This window comes from Silene latifolia, chromosome Y (genome assembly GCF_048544455.1).
Source record: "Silene latifolia isolate original U9 population chromosome Y, ASM4854445v1, whole genome shotgun sequence".
NCBI classification, from domain to species: domain Eukaryota; kingdom Viridiplantae; phylum Streptophyta; class Magnoliopsida; order Caryophyllales; family Caryophyllaceae; genus Silene; species Silene latifolia.
The window spans coordinates 389281688-389292101 of NC_133538.1; the positions used below are offsets into that span (position 1 = coordinate 389281688).

The 10414-nt window shown below is 37.6% G+C and overlaps 1 long non-coding RNA gene across 1 annotated transcript; it reads right to left on the minus strand.

Moving 5' to 3' along the window:
* Positions 1-5455: 5455 nt before the first annotated feature.
* Positions 5456-9128, minus strand: LOC141634342 (uncharacterized). The gene is made up of 3 exons (XR_012539065.1): positions 8829-9128; positions 5831-6753; positions 5456-5729 (listed from the first exon to the last, which is right to left on the minus strand). It is a non-coding gene; the product is annotated as an uncharacterized LOC141634342 (long non-coding RNA).
* Between the last annotated feature and the right edge of the window lie 1286 nt (positions 9129-10414).

The following is a 10414-nucleotide window of genomic DNA, read 5'->3' on the forward strand; positions in this document are numbered from 1 at the left end:
TGTGGTGTGCCAGGAGGAGTCCATTGTGATACTATACCACAATCTTTCCGGTGTGAATCAAATTCATAATTTAGATATTCACCACCACGATCGGATCGTAGGGTCTTAATCTTTCTATCCAATTGGTTCTCTACTTCATTTTGAAACTCTTTGAACTTGTCAAAAGCTTCACTCTCTTAAACTGGCAAAAACACACTTTTTTTTTAAGATAATGGAGAGAGAAAGTCTAGTAAGAGAGGCGATTTAGGGTTCTTTCTTTCGATTTCTGCAATGGCACGTACTCGGAAAAATAACTCTAAATCTAATAGAACAATCAAAGTATTATCACAAAATCTACAAAAAAACACTCCAATTAGTAATAATAAATCACATAATAAAGCTAGTGGTTCGAGATTTCGAGTTATTGATCAGGATGATGACGAGCTTTTGGGGATTAATCACCTGGATGCTCGCTCGTCTGAGAATGATTCGATTATCCGGCCCTATAATCTTGGTTCTGTTATGAATTCCATATCGGAAGAAGGGAGCGGTTCTGAGTCGGAATGGACGGAGGTTTCAGGTAGAGCTCAAGTTTCTGATTCAGATGCTGATTCAATGGTAAGGCCTTTACAGCTTACTAATGAAGATGTTGAATCTGAATTAAAATTTTGGTCTACTGCGGTATATTGTTATGTACTTGGGGCAAATCCTCCTTTCAAAGTTATTGATGGTTTTATTAAGCGTGTCTGGGGATATACTGATTATGATAAGATTTCTTTCAACTCTAATGGTACTTTCCTGGTGCGTTTTAAGAGTGAGGAAATGAAATTGAGGGTGTTGCAAGCTGGACCAATTTTCTTTGACAATAAACCTCTGATTGTTAAGGAATGGACCCCGGAATCTAAAATGGTGAAGGAAGCTGTAGATGTAGTCCCTATTTGGATACGTTTTTATGGTCTTCCATTGAAATTCTGGGGAAATGCTTTGATGAAGATTGCAGCTCTGGTGGGGAAGCCAGTAAGGTGTGACAGTAATACCTTGCTGAAGACCTTCCTTGGGTATGCTCGGATTATGGTGGAGGTTAAAATTGGGACTGATTTACCTGATGTCATTCAGTTTGCTGATGAACTTGACAACAATCATAGGCAAATTGTTCACTATGAATGGAAACCCATTTTGTGTACGGATTGTCAGGGGTTGGGTCATCTTGCCAGGGACTGTAGGAAAGCTAAGACTACTAAGGTTTCTAGGCCACTCAACAGTGTCCGGAGGCCTAAGAAGGTTCCACAGAATGTGAGTGTCCCTTTCTGTTGAACATGGGGTAGCACATGAACCACCGAACAACAAGAACAACCTATTGTTCAAGCTCGGGGTCCTTTGGGTCTTGAGAGTTTAGGGGGTCTGGCTACACCTATGCCAGGGCTGGTTACACCTATGCCAAATATTCTGAGGTCCTTCACACCTGCTAGAATCATTACTAAGATGACAAGGCAAGGTGGGATGTGTTTGGGCAGTGGGACAAGCACATATATGGAGGTGTTGGAACATTCTGTTCATTATAGGAGAGTCCTTGCAGGGGAAATGGAGGGTAGTACTATGCAAAAGGAAAATGGGTAGCATTGGATTTTGGAACGTGAGGGGTATTAATAATGTAAATAAACAGAAGGAGGTTAGGTCTTTTCTGCATAATAATAATATAGGAGTTTTTGGGTTATTAGAAACTAGAGTAAGGAGTAATTCTATTAATAAAGTACATCAGGGAATTGGTAATAATTGGAGTTTGGTTCATAATACCTCTGTTCATGATGGGGGTAGGATATGGTTAATTTGGGATTCTGGAAATTATACTATTGATATTATTAGCATTGAAGCTCAGGTTATTCATGCCAAGGTCTCTTGTACAAATGGTCAGACTTGGTGGATGTCAGTTATCTATGGATTTAATAAGGTTCAAGAACGAATTCCTCTATGGGACTCTCTGAGAAATATGAGACAAGTTGTCAATGGTCCTTGGTTGGTCATGGGTGATTTCAACAATGTTCTTGCTATGTGTGAAAGAGTGGGGTCTGAAGTTTCAAATTATGAATTGAGAGGATTCCAGGATTGTGTGGAGGATTGTGGTATTGTTGATCTTCCTGCTCATGGTGCCTTTTTCACCTGGAATAACAAACATGAACCAGGTGCCATGGTGTTCAGTAGGATTGATAGAGCCATGAGTAATGATGAATGGCTTGATCAGTTCCCTGAGGTTATCCCTATGTTTCATCCTGAAGGAGAGTTTGATCATTGTCCATGCACTATTAATCTGGGTGCTGGTGGTGAGAGAAGAAAAGGATCCTTTAAGTATTTTAACATGTGGGGACAGGACCCTCAGTTCCTGGAAGTAGTCAAAGAAGTTTGGGACAAGCCTTTGTATGGTATTAAAATGTTCCAGGTGGTGAAGAGGCTGAAAATGCTCAAAATTCCTTTGAAGAGGTTGAATGGTACTGGTTTTGCTAACATAGAAACTTCAACCAAGATTGCTAAACATCACTTACTTGCTGTTCAGGAAAAGCTTCATGCTGATCCACTTAACCTGCTGATTCAGCAGGAAGTTACTGATGCCTCCAATTGTTATAGGGATTTGGAGAATGCTAGGAGGAGTTTCTTGGCTCAAAAAGCTAAGGCACACTGGATGCAAGAAGGTGATGATAACACCAGTTACTTCCATAGCATTATTAAGGCCAGAAGAATGAGTAATAAGATCTTGACTATCCAGGATATGGATGGGCATCAGTGTAATACACTTCCTGAAATTGAAAAGGCTTTCATTGACTATTATATGAGTCTTCTTGGCTCTAGGAAGCCTGTCAAGAAGATTCATTTCCCTACTGTGAGGAATGGGAAGGTGGTGAGTACTGAGCAAGGGGAGGAGTTGATTAGGGATATTACTATTGAGGAAATCCAGAGTGCTTTAAAATCTATTCCTGCCAACAAATCCCCCGGGCCTGATGGTTATAACTCCCAATTTTTCAAAGATGCATCTGTGATCATTGAAGATGATATTATTCTGGCTGTGCAGGAATTTTTTGGTTCTAGGCAGCTGTTAAGACAGGTGAACTCTACTACTCTTACCCTTATACCCAAAAAAGCTCGTCCTGTGACTGTTGCTGATTTCAGACCCATTGCGTGTTGCAATGTCCTCTACAAAATCATTTCTAAGGTATTATGCAATAGATTGGCCACTGTTTTGCCTTCTATTGTATGTGAATCCCAAAGTGCTTTTATCCAGGGCAGGGACATTGTGGACAATATTTTGATTTGTCATGATCTTGTGAGGCTGTATAAGAGGAGAACTTGCTCTCCCAGAAGTATCATGAAGATAGATTTAAAAAAAGCTTATGATTCAATAGAATGGAGTTTCATTGATCAAATGCTACATGCCTTGAACTTTCCTGAAAAAATGATAACTTGGATCATGACTTGTGTAACTACTCCTAGTTACACCATTGCACTTAATGGGTCTTCTTTTGGGTTTTTCCCTGGCAAAAGGGGGATTAGGCAAGGGGATCCCTTATCTCCCCTCCTATTCACCATCTGCATGGATTACCTGAGTAGGATTCTGACTGAAGTTACTAGCAGGGTTGAGTTCAATTATCACCCTCTATGTAGACCTTTGAAGTTAACCCACCTCTGTTTTGCTGATGACTTGTTGATGTTTAGTAGGGGTGATAGAACCTCTATTAAGGTGTTGTTAAGGGCCTTTGCTTCTTTCTCATGCTCTTCTGGTTTGGAAATGAACTCTGAAAAGTCAGACATCTATTTCAATGGTATGGAACAAGGTGAGATTGATTACATTCTGAGAATTTCTGGTTTTAAACCTGGTGTCTTTCCTTTTAGATACCTAGGGGTGCCTATCTCTCATAAAAGGATGGGCATTGGTGACTGTACTAGACTCATTGAGAAGGTGGTGAGTAGAATTCGAAGCTGGGGGGCTAAGAAATTGAGCTATGCAGGGAGACTTGTCCTCATAAAAGCTGTTCTTAGTCAGTTGCACTCCTATTGGTCTCGTATTTTTGTTATCCCTCTTACAGTAATTGACAGGATTGAACGAATATGTAGGAACTACCTCTGGTCTGGTTCTGACCAGTATGGTAAATCTCCTAATGTCAATTGGGATAATATTTGTAAAGATAAGAAGCATGGTGGACTGGGTATTGTTAATTCCAGAATATGGAATACTGCTGTCATTGGGAAATACACTAGTTGGATGGCTGTTAAGAGTGATCACCTTTGGTTGAGGTGGGTCTGTCATATTTATATGAAAGGGAGGGATTGGTATGCTTATACACCCACTGTTAATTCCAGTTGGACTTGGCGGAAAATTTGCCAGGTAATGGGCATTATGAAGCCTGGTTTTATTACTGGGATTTGGGCTGTTTTACCAGGCAGTTATAGTGTGGCTACTGGGTATAAGTGGCTGTTGGGGCAACAACACCCAGTCATTTGGTATCCCTTGATCTGGAACAGGACTCTAGTGCCCAGACATGCGTTTGTTGGATGGCTTCTAGTGCAGGGTCGCCTGATGACCAGGGATAGGCTGGTTAGGTTTGGTATCACCACTGATATGGCCTGTGCAATATGCTCTTTACAAAATGAAACGCATCAGCATTTATTCTCTGAATGTACTTATTACACACGATCTTTGGGATCTCCTCACTGAGTGGCTTGGTATGTCCATTCCTAAGACAAGTGTGGTAGCCTGGTATCTTTGCTTGGAGGTGTCCCTCTTTGATGAAGAAGCAGATTATTGGGGCAGCCATTATTGCATTATGGTACCACGTATGGAATGCAAGGAATATAGCGAGAATTGAAGATAGAGTTTTGGCGCCTAGAGTTCTCTTGAGGAAAGTTAAGCAAGATATTCAAGGGAGGTGCCAAGAACGAAAATGGAGTTTGAAGATGACTAAATTACCATGGGAACCAGTTTTTGCTTAGTATTGATTCTCTGATGTATTAGCTTGAAAAAATGTTATGTAGATGGTGATGGTGTAAACTTAATTATCCTTTATTAATATATTTTCACATTTTCACCAAAAAAAAAAAGCTTCACTCTTGTTCTTCATTAAGTAGACATACCCGTATCTACTTAAGTCATCAGTGAAAGTAATGAAGTAGTGAAAACCTCCTCTAGCGGTGATGGTTAATGGTCCACACACATCCGTATGTATGAGAGCCAAAACCTCACTAGTTCGTGTCCTTTTTCCCGCAAAAGGTGAACGAGTCATCTTGCTTAAAAGACAAGACTCGCATGTACCATAAGATTCGAAACCAAATGGTTTGAGCACTTTTGATGAAGCAAGTCTCTTAATGCGTCTTTCGTTTATGTGGCCTAAACGACAATGCCAAAGGTAGGATTCGTTTGGATCGCCCGTTTTGAGCTTTTTAGTTTCCACATGATAAACGTCATTAACATCATTTAAAACAGAAATGCCTCCAATTGAAATGGCCTTGCCATAAACCACATCATTTAATGAAAAAGTACAACTATTGTCCTTAATCATAAAACAAAAGCCTTTCACGTCTAACGTGGAAATGGAGATGATGTTCTTGGTTAAAGTTGGTACAAAATAACACTTATTTAAATACAACTCTAGACCACTAGCTAAAGTGAGCACATAGGTCCCCACGGAAATGGCCGCTACTCTAGCTCCATTGCCCATGCGGAGATCCACATCACCTTTTGCTAGTGTTCGCACATCCCTTAAACCCTGCAAATGATTACAAAGGTGAGAGCCACATCCGGTATCAAGTATCCAAGTGGAAGTGCAAGCATAATTAATGTCTATCACATAGAGGGAGGAAATCATACCAATAGGCGTCACACGCCCTTCCTTGAGATCCTCCAAGTATTTGGGACAACTCCTCTTATAATGCCCCTTCCCATTACAATGGAAACATTCGGCCTCAGAGAGTTTGACACTTTTTGCCTTGGGATTGCCATTCTCAACGGCTTCCCCTTTCCCTTATTATGTTTCGTTGACGATTTCTTGAATTGGGACTTTTCCTTCCCCTTTCCTTTCTTAACTCCAAGGGACATGTTCTTTAACTTCATGGTTAAAACATCCCCTTTGTCACTCCCACTAGCTTCCATATCCCTCTCCGCTTGGGTGAGGAGTGCATGAATTTCATGATAACTCTTATCCATGCCATTCATGTTGTAGTTCACCCTAAAATGGGCAAACTTGGTGGGAAGTGAGTGGAGGATTCGATCCATCACAAGAGTCTTAGGAATCTTACACCCTAGACGCTCTAGGATGTCGACATATTCGACCATTTTGAGTACATGGGGACCAACCTTTTGGCCCCTCTCAAGCTTAGCTTCAAAGAAGTGTGCCGCCGCATCATATTGACGGACTTTAGGTGTTTGTGAAAACATAGTAATCATACGAGTGAATATCTCGTACGCATTTAAAGAAATGCATGGTAGCTTGAGCTTTGGGGACATCGACCATATCAACACATTTTTGATATCATTCGACATCCTCACATGGTCATCATAGGCGGTCCGCACCGCCGATGAAGCCCTTGGACCGGGCTCGATGGGAGGAGCATCGGTCAAGTAAGTGAGCACGTTGTCGGACAACGCGGCACTTTTGATGTTGGATTCCCATTCAAGAAAGTTACTACCGTCATATTTTAAGATATATTTGTCCATTACGGACCTTAGCCATGAATCTTTGCCTAGTGAAGTAGTCGATGGAGTTGATGAAGTTGCCATTGCGAATTAAAATGCTACAACAAATAAGGAAATATTAACATCCATTGTTTTTAAAAAATTACTTGTGAAAACATGCTTAACAAGTTTTAGCATTTATATAATGATCTCCCACTAAATTATATAAATGATTCCAAGACCCAAATTTTAAACAAAAATGAGCATCGCTTGGGCGAAACATCCCATAATTGTGTAAATTCGGTAAGTCACGTTGACTAATTCTACCTCTAGAACTCTTGGTCGACGATTTTCCTTAAATCCATCTACTAGCCCTGGAACACAAGACCGTCTTATATCCCGTTGAGGCCAACCAATTTTGGCGTGTGATAACCGTTTACCACCCTACTTACCCAAGTTAAAAAGAGAACACCCCGCTTGGGCGAGCGTGGTTCTAATGAACAAGAGATTCATAGGTGTTACTAATTGGTAAGGCTAATCTCAATTTTAGTTATGTGAGAGATCTTGTCAATTTTAGTCATAAATTCCCTATAAGTGAACTAAGTCGGTGAATGTAAATGACGTGAATTGACAACCGCGAAAATAAAATGCATGTGAATGGCGATTTTGGCATGCGCGAAAATAAAACAAGCAAGCAAGTAAGCATATGAATAATCCTAGTATGGCCACCTAGTTAATAAAAACTAGTCTATTACATTTTGGAAAACAACTCCTTGGTCCCTTGCCTCTTCATTCCAAAAGTGGCTTCTTCTTATGGGATTTGGAACACCTTTCAAAAATAGTCTCCGTCTCCATGTAATCCGTCTTTTGGAAACGCCGGTAAGAATAACTATTACAATTGAATTACATAGCTATTCCTATTATACATTAATTAATAAAATAAATAAAACTATTAATTAATTACAAACCGACGATACGAGATCGTATTTAATTTACAAACAAATCGCTATTCCCATTCATTTCGGGTAATAACGATTAAAATAAACTAGGCCATACTAGGTACAAGAAGATAAATACTTTAAATAAATTACAATAATTCATTCAACTTAAATAAATATGCTTAAAAAATGCTGTAAAATGATGCCAAAATCGCCCTATCTATCAATCGTTGGTATCCATCTCCGTTTTTGTGGATTTAATCGATTTTTAACTTGTAAAAATCAATAATCAACTCTTAAATCTCATTTAAGTCCAAACTAATTGTCCAAACTATTTTGGACCTTAAAATTAGTCCTCAATAATTTTATGATGAATAATTAGTTTGATTTGGTGATATTTTGCTAATTTAATCGGTAAAAACATAATTTTTAAGTAATAAATCCAAAATAATTAAACAATTACCCAAAAAATTGAAACAAAATTTTGAGTATTCTAGAACACTCCTAAGAAAACCAAAATGTCAGAAAAATTGCCCCAAAAATCCGGATAAAATATATGAAGAAAAAGATCGATATTTATCGGTTTTTAACCACTAAAACCAATAAACATCAAAACAAGGTGAAATCACATTTTAAATTTCACTTTTAACTTTTAAATAATATTTTTAAATGTACATAAATTTATCATGGGCAGGAACAAATTTTTCGTTTATATGATTAATATATACAACTTTTATCGACTTTTATCTCATAAAATCAATAAACATGCAAAACTTCAAACAAACCTTCAACATTTTGTACAATCAGTAGAAAATATGCATGAAACACCATAAAAATTCGATGGCCCGAATCACCTTTTAACTATTTTTAGTCAATTTAAAACTAAAATACGGCATTTTGACTCGGTTTTCAACCAAAAATCATTAAAAATAGCAAAATAACTTCATAAATCACCAAACTTTACCACAAATCTTTTGAGATCAGTACGTATGCATGCCCCAAAAATTTCGTGCTAAAACCTCTTCTAATAGAATTTTTGAGTTTTTATAAATTATCTCATAATTTATTAATATGCTTAAAATCAACATGCAAATTACAAGCCTAAGCTCTGATACCACTTGAAAGATCATAGATCCTAATTAGACTCTCTAATTAAAAACAAATTATCTCATAATATGTTCATTTAGTGATCTATGTAACATGCATGCAAATATAAAAGCATAAAATTAAAGATTAAGGAAAAACAATTTCCTTACATTGATATTTATGGTAATATGGGCACAATCAAGATCTTCTATCTTTATTGTTCTTGAGCTTAAAACAAAAGGATGATCCTCCTAGAAAAACTTTCAAACAGGAAAGTCTCCTTCAAGTTGCACCCAAGAACAAATCACCCAAATAATCTTACAAATATTAACTAGATATTTGTAAAACTTACCCTCGATAATATTTGTAATATTACTAACACTCTTAGTAATAATATTTTGATTACTAACTTCTTAGTAAATGATGTATAATAATTTTAGAGAGATAGACAATTGTTTTGTTCACATGCAAAAGTGAAGTAATGAAGTGTAGAAAAAATGAACAAAAGATGGAGTGTTAGTAGAGGAAGTGGCGGGTGGAGTGTGTAGTAGTGGAGTGTAGGATTCTTTTTCCTTATTTTATTGTCCAACACATTATGACACACATAATGATCACATGACAATTATGGAAGAAAAATAAGCAAAGTGTAATAATCATGATCATCCACTACACTCCATTTACACGGTCCAGTGTACCATTTACGGGTCCATTTTGGTTCTCATATTTGTCGCACAAATACGTGTAAATTTTATTTAAACATCGTATCATGTTTAAATGCTTGCAATTAATTTCGTCCAAATCACTCCGTAAATATACGTGTACCGCTACACATATTATTATATGTACTAATATTAATCACATTAATCAATTAGTACAATTTTAGTGAATTAACAATTAATTAACTAAAACCCGTCTCATAAAATTTATTATTTAATTATCGCGTAATTAAATAATAACTGCTGCTCCTCGAGTTCGCAACTCGAAATCTCTCTAAAAATAATTGACTAACCTTTTAGTTTATAAATAAAGGGACTAAATAAATTGTATCTCATACAATTAATTAGTTGTCAATTGGGGTTCGTTCCTTTAGGTGTGACCGAAAGGGGTCAGTTGATCACCGTCGTCTCACGACAATAACGTCAAACTCTAGTCAGCCAACCGTTATCGATTTACGTTAATCAATTGACGAGGATCAAATAATTAAATATCTGATGATATTTCTTTAATGAGATTTATTATGTAAACGCACTATTGTGGAGGACACTAACTCCAATTACAATTATAATTGTATCTGATGATATTCCCTTAACCTCCTGATCATCCCTTCAATTGATTAATTACAATTATAATTGTATCTTCAATGTCGAGATCACCAGCCAAAAAACTACAATGATAATAATTGATTAATTCATCAATCCTTCAACGTCGGTATTGCTCAAAGAAAACTCCATTCCAGGTTCTCGAAACGATTCGTCTTACTCAAGATCAATGCCAGTTCAAGTTCCGGAAACTAAACGATGCCATTTTGGTTTGATACACCGTCCGCCACCATCGTCGTGGGCAACAACGGTGGAGCATGACTCGACACATGAGCTCTCCAATTATGACATGTTGCTCATTTTTGTTCAGAACGATGTCGTTGTTGAGTAAACGGCGGATTCAAGCGCCGTATAAGAAAAGATCGTCGCAGTTGTATGCCAATTATTTTCTTATTATTTGGTGTTGATAAATTATTTTCTTATTGTTTGGTGTTGAT